This window comes from Phocoena phocoena, chromosome 1 (genome assembly GCF_963924675.1).
Source record: "Phocoena phocoena chromosome 1, mPhoPho1.1, whole genome shotgun sequence".
Lineage (NCBI taxonomy): Eukaryota > Metazoa > Chordata > Mammalia > Artiodactyla > Phocoenidae > Phocoena > Phocoena phocoena.
This window is the reverse complement of record NC_089219.1, coordinates 82,524,682-82,537,097: the sequence shown is the minus strand read 5'-3', so window position 1 is coordinate 82,537,097 and position 12,416 is coordinate 82,524,682.

Genomic DNA, 12,416 nt, shown 5'->3' with positions numbered 1-12,416 from the left:
AAGTATGTACATAGCAGCAATTATTTGGAATAGCTAAATACTGGAAACAACTCAAATTTCCTTCTGTAGTAGAATGGATAAATAGAGCTACATTCATATAATAAAATATATTACCACAAAGAAAAAGAATGAAATATATCAACAAGTAAAAGTAACAAAAAGTTATTGAATGAAAGAAGCCAGACACAAAGAATATAAAATACACAATTACATTTGTATAATTTCTCAAAACAGGAAAATCTAAATTATAATGTTGGAAGTCTGGATATTGTTTATCTCTGGGGAGAAGGAAGAGGGTAATGATTGGGAGGGAACACAAGTGAGTCTTCTGAGGTGCTGGTAATGTTCTTTCATTTTATCTGGGTGATGCTTATACAGGTGTTTTCACTTTGTAGCGATACTTCAAACTGGCAGTACTTAGATCTGGGCATTTCGTATATGTGATACTTCAATTTTTAGAAAGTTTATTTAAAAAAAAACTGATCTCTTAGGGACACTTATTTGCCTTGTAAAATAACTCTAATTTCAAAAAATGTTGGATCATTTACAATGTCTTTCAAATTTCACAGAACTTTTCAGCAACATATCCACTGAATAAAAAATTGCAAATCATTATTAAACATAGGTAGGGGAGTTTAATCATTACCTTGGTTTTGCCTGCCACCTAATGGCAAGAATGCTTCACTACACAGAAGCAAACAATCTGTCCCTGTGGTGAGCAAAAGAAACTTGACTTTGGCTACAATTTGCAGGACTGCTCTTCTGTTGAATTTATCATCTGCAAATATTAGATAAGTATTTGGATTTTATGTAAATATTAAGTATAATATTAGGACATGTAAATATTAGGACGTGATGTAAATATGACATTCATTTAGGAGTGTTAAATCTGAAATATAACAGAATTTTCCATTTCTTTGTGTAAGAAGTTAACGACTCTAATTTTTTTTTATTCTTTCTCTTGGCCATACTTTAGAGTCCTTACAGACTACAGCCCACTTGGTACGGCAAATATCAGGCCGCAACACAATATATATTCCTGTTGCCATGAAGATCCAAACAGAGAAATATGCACTATGATGAACTCTACAACTAAAAAAAGAAAAGTAAAGAATTCTAGGTGAGAATAAGCATTTTTGAGCCTCAAGTATTAACTAGATATTTTTGAAAGCAAAGAAGCTTTTCCCTAGACAGAGCTCTCTGAAAGAATCTTTAAGATAACTAGCAATCTTTCTGGTAGATTTCAACAACTTCTATGGAAAAACAAAAAGTGAAGCGAAAAATGAAAAAGAGGAAGTTTTGGCTACATTTATTCTATCACCCCTCTCTTTATCAAATTTGGTTTTATTCCTGAGTAGTCAAGAGGAATAGTTTCATCTTCCAGCAATGCCCCAATGCCTTGTTATATTTAATCCAAATAGAACTAATCATGTTTTGTTTGTATTAAAAGCTTTATTAAGGTATAACTGACATATAACACTGTACATTTTTAAAGGGACATGTATATATATATAGTCATTAAATAATCATAACAATCAACATAATGAATATATCCATCATCCCCAAAAGTGCCATGTGACCCTTTGTAATCCAAAACTTCTTCCCCCAATCCAGCTCTGTCCCTAGGCAGTCACTGGTTAGCTTCTGTTCATTATAGATAAATTTGTGTTTCCTAGAATTTTATATGAATGGAATTATGATATACGTACTCTTTACTGTCTGCCTCCTTCTGCTCAGTATAATTATTTTGAATTCATCTATGTTATTGCTGTATAAATAGTTAATTCCTTTTTATTGTTGAGTAGTGTTCCATTGTATGGACATAGCACAATTGTTTTATCTGTTCACTTAGATGGACATTTGGGTTATTTTTTGTTTTACAAATTAACTATTTGTAAATATTACAAATAAATATACTATGAACAATTGTACAAAAGTATTTGTGTGAATATATGCTTTCATTTTAGGGGAATGATTATTTTAGTAGCGTTTGCTAGGCTGAATAATGACCCACCAAAGATGTCCATGTCCTAATACTCAGAACCTGTGAATATGTTACCTTATATGGCAAAAGGTACTTTGCAAATGTGATAGTTAGGAATCTTGAGATGGGAGATTATCCTGATTATCCAAGTTGGCCCAATGTAATCACAAGCATTCTTATGAGAGGGAGGCGGTAGAGAGAGAGCCAGACAGAAGGTGAAGTGACAATGGAGTAGAGGAACAGAGAGAGAGACTGGAAAATGCTGTGCTCCTGGCTTTGAAGATGGAGGATGGGACTATGAGCCGAGGAACGCAGGCAGCCTCTAGAAGCTGGAAACTGATTCTCCCCTAGAGCTTCCAGAACAAACCAGCTCTGCCAACACCTTGACTTTAGCTCAGTGAAATGGATTTTGGACTTCTGACCTCCAAAACTGTAAGATAATAAACTTAGGTTTCTTTCAGTCAGTAAGGTTGTGGTAATTTGTTACAGCAGCAATATAAAAATTATGTAATAGAATGTAATGACTAGGTTATATAGTAGGTTTACAGTTAACTTTTTAACAACTTCCATACTGTTGTAAAAAGAGATTGTACCATATTAAGTTTCCACTAGCAGTGTATGAGAGGTCCAGTTGCATCACATGATCACCAATACTTAGAATAATCAGTCTTTTTAATTTGAACATTCTAGTGGATATACGCTGGTATCTCATTGGAGTTTTAATTTTCATTTCCCTGGTGAATAACAATGTTGAGCATCATGTTATGTATTTATTTGCCACTCATATATCTTCTTTGGTGAAGTAACCACTTAAATCTTTTGCCCATTAAAAAAAACTGGATCATTTTTCTTATTATTATTGGGTTGTATGAGTTCTTTATATATTCTAGATACCAGTTCTTTTTTGGATATATGTCTTGCAAACATCTTTTTCCACCCCATAAAAGTGTCTTTAAAGAACAAAAGGTTTAATTTTTATGAAGTCCAATTTGTTGTTTATGGTAAACAGCTTCTGAAATGGCATCTAATGATCCCACCTTCTGGCATTTATGCCCTTGTGTAATCTCCCCCCCGCCTTGAGTGTGAGCTGGACCTAGTGATTTGTTTCCAATGAAAAGCCTGTGGCAAAAGTGATGAAATGTCACTTCCAAGATTATGCTACAAAAGTCTGTGACTTGTTCTCGCTTATATCCTCTCTCTGGCTTTTCTTTCATCCTTCATCTGATGAAGCAAGCTGTCCTGTTGTGAGCTGCTGTATTAAAAGGCCCACCTGGCAAAATCAAGGGTGACCTCTGGCCAATAGTCAGCAGAAAACTAAGGCTCTCTCAACAACCCTTGTGAAACTGAATCCTGCCAACAACCACATGAGTGAGCTTGAAAGTAGACCCCTACCCAGCTGAGACTTCAGATGAGACCACAGGTCCAATAACAATTTCATTGTAGCCTTGTGAAAGACTCTGAGCAGAGTGCCCAGCTATGTTATGCCTGGATTCCTGACTCACAAAGGTTATAATGTATATTGTTTTAAGCCACTGAGATCTGAGGTAATTTGTTACAAAACAGTAGATGATGAACAAAATGGATTTTTTTCTTTCATGCTTTTTGTGTCCTAGTCAAGAAATCTTTGCCAAACCCAAGGCCATAAAGATTTTCTCATATGTTTTCCCCTAGAAATTTTAAAGCGTTGGCTCTTACATTTAAGTCTATGCTTCATTTTGAGTTAATTTTTGTATATAGTGTGAGGTAAGAGTATATAGGGTGTTATAGTGTGAGATTCATTCTGTCACATATGGCTCTATCCAATTGTTCTAGCATTTGTTGAAAATAGTGTCCTTTCCTCATGGATTTGCATTACTCATTTACGAAAAATCAATTGACCATGTATGTGTGGCTCTAATTCCAAACTCTCTACTCTGTTCTATTATCTATCTTTACACCAATACCGTATCACTTTGATGTCTGTAGCTCTATAAGTCTTAAAATCAGATAGTGTAAGTCCTACAACTTTATTCTTTTCCAAAGTTGTTTTGACTGTTTTAGATTCTTTTCATCTTCATATACATTTTGGAATCAACTTGTCAATTTCTACACAAAATTCTGCTGACCTTTTTTAATAATTGGGATTGTATTGAATCTATAGGGGGAGAATTGACATCTTAACAATATTGAGTCCTCTGATCCATGAATATATCTTCCATTTATTTAGATCTTCCTTAATTTCTCTTAGTAATGTTTTGTCCTTAACAGTATACAGGTTTTCAACATCTTTTGTCAAATTTATTCCTCAATAGTTCATATTTTCAATGCTATGAAAAACAGTATAGGGCTTCCCTGGTGGCGCAGTGGTTGAGAGTCCACCTGCCAATGCAGGGGACACGGGTTCGTGCCCGGGTCCGGGAAGATCCCACATGCTGCAGAGCAACGAAGCCCGTGTGCTACAACTACTGAGCATGCACTCTAGAGCCCGTGAGCCACAACTACTGAGCCCACGAACCTAGAGCCCGTGCTCCACAATGAGAAGCCCGCACACCGCAACGAAGAGTGGCCCCCGCTCGCCGCAACTGGAGAGAGTCTGCACGCAGCAATGAAGACCCAATGCAGCCAAAAATAAAAATAAATAAAATAAATAAATTTATTTTAAAAAAATGTTTTTATTCCAAAAAATTCTCGCATACACAGAAGTAGAGTTAACACAGAAGTTAGTATTAACTCCCATATACCCATCACTGATTTAAATAATTATCAAGTTTTACCATATTTGTTTCATCTGTCCCTTTTATTTTCTTCATTGCTAAAGTATTTTAAGGGAAATCTCAGACATCATTTCACTCTCACATACTTGTCTATTTTTAAAGAAAGGACATGCTTTCACACGACCACTGTGCTCTCATCGCATTGCAGCACATGGTGTTGGAGCTTTCTCCCATAACATCTTGGTCCTTACCACTTCAGTGTACGTGCTCGGCTGACGGTTTCTCTCACCCCTGGAGCCCACTCTGCCTGCACAGAGCAGGCCAGAAGGTCCAGGGCCCTCCTTCCCTCCACTGTGGGAGCAGCATTCAACCAAGGTCTGATAGGAATCGGTGTATAATTTGCCTCAGCTCCCTTGGCCTGGGAGGTGGAGATTAGCTCTGAGGTATATTCTAAGTTATTTCCCAAAGCACATCAGTGAGATTAATTTCCACTTGCCCACAGGGGTTAATTTGCTTAACAACACAGTTTTTACTAGCTTCCATGCCTTCCCCATCTCACTTCCTTCTCCTCTTCCAGTGTTTCCTGAGTTCCCCTCTTGTATATGCTACTTGCCTTTGAATCTTTTCTCAGCGTCGGGAAGAACCCAAACTGAGAATCTTATAATAATTCTCTGGTGTCATCTAATACCCAGATCTTATTGAGATTTTCCTAATTGTATCAAAGTTATCTTTTTACAGTTGGTTTGTTGAAATCTTTTTTTTTTTTTTTTGCGGTACGCGGGCCTCTCACTGTTGTGGCCTCTCCCGTTGTGGAGCACAGACTCCAGACGCGCAGGCTCAGCAGCCATGGCTCACAGGCCCAGCCGCTCCGCGGCATGTGGGATCTTCCCGGACCGGGGCACGAACCCGTGTCCCCTGCATCGGCAGGCGGACTCTCAACCACTGCGCCACCAGGGAAGCCCCATATTTTTAAATTTAAATTGCATTTGGTTGTTCTTAAGCCTCTTTTAATCTAGAGCAGTCTCTTCTCCCTCACCTCTCTTTTCTCATGCCATTGACTTGATTGCAGAGACCAGCTCAGTTGTTCTGTAGAATTTCCCACATTCTGGATTTGTTGCTTCCTCGTTGTGTTCCATTATCTCCTCTATTTCCTACAATGGAAATTAGCTTTAGAAACTTTCAGACTCAACTTTTTGGGGAGCAAGAATACCTCATTAGTAGTACTGTCACTTTCATATGGATCATATTAGAAGGCACGTGATTGCCTGGTTGTCCTGCTTTAAATAATACTAAGATTGATAAACAGTTCAGCTGGGTTCAACAGGAAGCCATGTTCTGGGACTTGCCTGGTGGTCCAGTGGTTAAGACTCCACGCTCCCAATGCAGGGGATGAAGGTTCAATCGGGGAACTAAGATCCCACATGCTGCGGGGCTGGCCAAAAAACAAACAAAAAAGCCATGTTCCATGACTGAGAATTTTCTATGACTTCAGAGAGCAGCTACTGAGGTCATTTTGAACATTTTGTAGGGGAAAATAATTTTAAACAGGCTTTAACTGTTGATGTCATGAAGACGTGAAATTTCATGTCCTAGAACAAATCCCGAACTATTTTCTAAGGAAAACTCTGTCCCACCTAGATAGTATTATGCTCAGTGAAATAAGTCAGAGAAAGAGAAATACCATGATTTCACTTACACGTGCAATCTAGAAAGAAAAACAAATGAACAAACAAAACAAAATAGAAAGACTCATAGATACAGAGAACATACCAGTCGTTGCTGGGGGTGGGGTGGGATGGAAAGAAATAGGTGAAAGGATTTAAGAGGTACAATCTTCCAGCTTTAAAATAAATAAGTCATAGGAATATAATGTACAGCATAGGGAATGTAGTCAATAATATTATAATAACTCTGTATGGTGACAGATAATAACTAGACTTATTGTGATCATTTCATAATGTATAAAAATATTGAATCTCTATGTTGTACACCTGAAACTAATATAATATTGTATTTATTTTTTTTGTTGTTTTGTTTTTTTGTTTGTTTGTTTGTTTTTTGTATTTATTTTTAATAATTAAAAAAAGAACTCTGGTACCACTTGCAGCTTGGATCATAACTCAAGGCACTGTTAGAATGGGAACTAGACTCTCCTACTCCACAACACAAGGCCTCACGAATCCAGTTATTCAACAAATACTGAATACTGCCATGTGCCAGGCAACAGAACATGTACCAAGGATACAAGGGTAAGCTAATCACAGTCTTTGCCCTCAAAGAGCTTACAGTCTTGTAGGGATCTTACCAGTGATACAATGGCAAGCCATAGTAGTGGTACCAAATGTGGAGAGAGGAGGTCATCAGGGAAGACTTCTTAGAGGAAGTGATCCTCTAAATTGAAACACACATGGTTAATTTCTTAGAGAATAAGTGCCAGGAAAAGCAAAGCTTTCCTTATTCTTGAAACTAACCTGTTTCTTCTTAAGGACAACATGAATCAAGTAATTGTTAACTCTTTTTGCTTTGGCCCCTAGTAATTTCAATTTTGCAACTTTAATTATGTAAGATCTGATAGTTTTTATATCTTCATTCTGAAATTCTTCCTGGTCTTGATTTTTTTATTCTTTTCCTGATGTTTAAACGTTTATTTTTATTTTTCAAAGTATATGTATTTTTTTTCAAAGTATATGTATTTTTGAAGCTATCTCAAATCCCAATCTCTTTTGACTATATTTAAAAACAGGAACAAAAAATTCCCATATTGAGCTTGACCAGGAATAAATCTAACCTTGGATATTGTTACTAAAAATGGTCTTAAGGAAGGCATAATTTTCATTCCTGCTATCAGTCATTACTCCCTGAGGGAGAGTGGTGTAAGGGAAAGTGAAGTGAAGTCAGTTAGAGATATCCTTAAATCCTGGATCTGCCAATTCCTACCAATATCACCTGGGACAAGTTATTTAATGTGAGCTTAACCAGTTTCCTAGTACCTTAAGTGTTGATAACATCTACTTTACAGGGAATTATGAAGACTACGTAAATAACATATATAAAATGTCCAAATAAATAAATGTCCAGCACATAGTTACCTCTTACAATCATCATCACATGTTAGGCATATGGAGTTCTTTCTTGGTTGCTATTGAAGGATCTGTCATCTGTCAATTTGCTGAAAGCTTTGTTAAGTCTATTTGTTGGCAACCAGATCTAAATTAATTATATAAGTTAATTTTTCATTGTGCCAAGTAGTACTTCCCAAACAGAACCCATACTGTGTTTTCCCTTCAAAAAGTATTCCTCTTATTCCAATATTTTGGGCTTTAGTAAATTTTATATTTACTGTCATAATGTTCATAACTTTGAGATTCGGTTCACACCCGTCTTGGCTGAAGAAGGCCCTTAGACCGTTCATCGTAAAGCTGTTTTTCTTGCTCTGTTGTTCTCCTAATTGCTTTTCTCCAGGCTTTAATTCTACAGCTTTTCCCCAGTGTCCTTCCTAAATTGGAGATCACCCACAATGTTCTAGGTGTTGATACTCAATGGTTTTACTTAATCATAAAAGCAATGCACATTTATTTAAAAAAAAGCAAAATGCAAGTACAAAAGTGTGTGTCTTCCTTTGCACTCCCACTTCCTAGAAATGTTAACAATTTTAGGCCTTCTTGACCTTTCATCCTGTGCATATACGAATTTTAGGTCTATTTTTACACATAGGAGGTCATGGTATACGTTCTATCTTGCATCTTCCTTTTTCTCTCTCAAAAATAAATTATAGATAACTTCCACACTGATTTTCCACTTTTAAAAGATCACATAGTACAAAACATGGAAACAAGCTAAGCGTCCATTGATGAATGAATGGATAAAGAAAAATATGAGACACACACACACACACACACACACACACACACACACACATACAAGAATATTATTCAGCCACAAAAGAGAAGGAAATCCTGCCTTTTGCAACAACATGGATGGATTTTGAGGGAGTTATGCTAGTGAAATAAGTCAGACAGAGAAAGACAGGTACTGTATGTTCTCACTTATATGTGGAATCTAAAAAAGCTGAACTCAAAGAAATAGAGTGTAGAACAATGGTTGCCAGAGGCTAGAGGTGGGAGAAATGGGGAGATGTTGGTCAATGCGTATAAACTTCCAGCTACAAGATGAGTATGTTCTGGAGATCTAATGTATAGCATGGTGATTATAATTAACAATACTGTATCATATACTTGGAAGTTGTTAAGAAAGTAGATTTTAGAAGTTATCACCACACACACACAAAAGGTAATTATGTGAGAGGATGAAGGTGTTAACTAACCTTATTATGATAATCATTTTGTAATATGTACATGATCAAATCACGTTGTACACCTTAAACTTACCTATGTTATATGTCAATCATATCTCAATAAACCTGGGAAAAAATAAATAAAAGATCACATAGTATTTTGTGGCACAGAGTATCACTGTTTATCCACTCTCCTAATAGTTAATTATTGGGTTGGCCAAAAAGTTCATTCGGTTAATGAATACATTGTTCAATAAAATTCTGGGTGACAGTGAAAAATATTTTTACTTAATACCGAACGAACTTTTTGGCCAATCCAACAGAAAAGAGAACATCTGTTAAAAATGATTAGTTAGTGCAGTCACCAAATTTTTGTTATACAGATGTTTACTGCAGTAACTATATCTACATCTATCTATTATCTATCCTTGTGCACTTGGTTATTTCTTTGGAATGGAATCCCAGAGGAATTACTATGTTTTATTTGGTTTTAATAGGTATGCCCCACGGTTTTACATAAAGGTGTGACAGTGTCTTCTTAACCCCTGACCCCGGGATACCTGAACGTTTGTAACAATCTTAGTTTTAAGTCCTATGGAAAGAATTTTCAGGGACTCTAGGATCTTTTCCTGAATTACTACCAGTATCAATTATTACCAATTATTTCATATGGTTAGTTTGAAATTTTTAAAAAATCCTTACATTAATTAAGATATCTTTGCCTGCAACCAACAGAAGAATTGACTTACGGTTTGTATTACTTCCTGAGGCTGCTATAACAAATTAGCACAAACTGGGTGGCCTACAACAACAGAAATTAATTTTCTTACAGTTCTGGTGGTCAAATGTTCAAAAGCAAGTTGTCAGCAGGGCCGTTCTCCCTCTGGAGGCTGTAGAGAATCCCTCCTTGCCTCATCCAACTTCTGGTGGCTCCGGATGTTCCTTGGCTGGTCATTGCATAATTCTAATCTCTGCTTCTGTCTTCACATTGTCTTCTTTGTGTCCATTTTCTCCTCTCCTCTGTGTATCTCTTACAGGACACTTGTCATCAGACTTAGGGCCCACCCAGATAATCCAGGATGATCTCATCTTAAGATCCTTAACTAATTACATCTGCAAAGATCTTTTTTCCAAAGAAGGTCACATGCACAGTTTCTAGGGGTTCGGACATAGATATATCTTTTTATTAGGGCCACCAATCAACCACATAGTGGCTTAAACAATGAAGCCATTTTAATTATCTTATATAAAAAGAAGTCTGTATGCAACAGGCAGTTTAGAAATGATGTGGCTCAATGATCTCATCAAAGACCTAGACTCTCCATCATTCTCCCTCCACAATTCTCAGCATGTTATTTTTGTTTTCAGGCTTGCTGCCTTATCATTACAGAACAGCTGCCCCAGCTCCAGGCTTCACATCCCTTACAGAACAGTAAACATAGCAGGAAGGGAGAAGAAAGAAAGAAAAAAAAAAGTGACTGTTTCTCCTTTTAAGGAAGAAGACCTCTCCCTGAAACTTCCACAGCTTCCCTCTATGCCCCATCATGCCCAACCCAGTTGTATTATTGGCAGAGGGGAATATGGGATGCCATGACTGCTTTCCATCTATCAAGTTACATGCCCTGGGGTGCACTGCCACATGGAAACTTGAGTTTTGATAACAAAAAAGAAGAGGGGATGGCTGTTGGGTAGCAACTAACCAATATTTGCTACAATTCCTAAATGTGTTTCCTGAAGATCACTAATAAAAAAACTCACCAGCCCTTTTATCTACCAGTTTACACTGCTTCCTTCAATCAATATTTATAACATCTACTATATGTTGGGTACTGTGATAGAAGTGGGAGCCTCAAGATCATCAAGACACAGTCCACATCCTCAAGGGGCTCTTGGATGAGTTGAATAAAAACACACTTATAATTCCAGGACAGCATGACAAATGCTATGTTAGAGATACATGTATGGGGCAGTGGGGGAATAGAATAGATTGCAGCATCTTGAAAGGCAACCCTTGAGTTTTTGAGAAGCAATTAAACAGAGAAAACGTGGAGGTGGGTAATGGTGTTTTAGATAAAGAGCATGTAGAAAAACACTGATGATTGGAGACTACCACCATACCTAAGTGGAACTACAAACATTTTAATGAAGCTAGAATGGAGAGTTGTGTGGAGGGCAGGTCAAGCTAGTGAGGTGGGTGGGAGCTAGATAGTGAAGGGCCCATATATACTGAAATAGGGAAGTGACACTTGATCTCAAAGTCTATTAGAAGCAATTGAAGGATTTCGATCAAAGGAATTATCAAATTAGATTGTTAGGATTACTCCTGACAGTGGCTAGATGTTTTTGATTGGAAGAATGGGAAGATGGTGGTGCCATTCCTAAAGAGGGCAAGTAAAAGTGGGGGAATGAGAATTAGGAAAATGATACTGAGTTCAGGTGTGTATTTTGAAGTTTGAAATACCTCACCCAAATGGATCCTTCTTTCCTTTTTTTATTCCTTCTAACTTACATGCAATCTGTCATGCGTTGTGACTTCCAAGGCCTCCCTTTGGGGGTTTTATTTCCATTTTAAAATAAATATATATATGTCCTTGGATTATAAAGGAATACATAAAAATGTTATCAGTGACTGTCTTTGTGCTGAGATTATAGATCTTTTTCAAAATACTTTTCAGTATTTCCCAAAGTGAGTATTTTCCATACATTTAAAAACCAAAAACCCCTCAATTCTAACTGCCTGAGATGTTTTTCATTCAAGAACCAATATTTTCCCCCCTAGAAATGGCATCTTCTTGAGTAATTTTAAGTAAAGTCCAAGTTTCTCATTGTCAATTAAAATTCCACCATTCAATTTTTTGGTCCTACTTCCAATTTCTTATCAACACAAATCAAAATTTTGTGATCACTTGCTTACCAGTCTTTCCCTATGGATTATGAGGCCCTCACAGGAAAAAAATATGGCTTTATTCATCTTGGTAGACCTAGTACCTAGTGGATGGGTATTTAATAAATATTTACTGAATTGGGGTGTATAATATGCATCTTTGTGTTCCTAGTTCCTGGCACAGTTCCTATGCCTAATAAACATTAGCAGAGCTGTATTTCAACTTTTAACCAGTGTTCTACCAAAATCATACAGTCACTATGTGGCAAAAAAAATCTTTTTTTTTTTTTTTTTTGTGGTACGCAGGCCTCTCACTGTTGAGGCCTCGCACGTTGCGGAGCACAGGCTCCAGACTCGCAGGCCCAGCGGCCATGGCCCACGGGCCTAGCCGCTCCGCAGAATGTGGGATCTTCCCGGACCGGGGCATGAACCCGTGTCCTCCGCATCGGCAGGCGGACTCTCAACCACTGTGCCACCAGGGAAGCGCCACCCCCGGCAAAAAAAAAAAAAAAAAAAAAATTTTCACAAAATACAGTATTCTTTTTGTCACACAATATACTA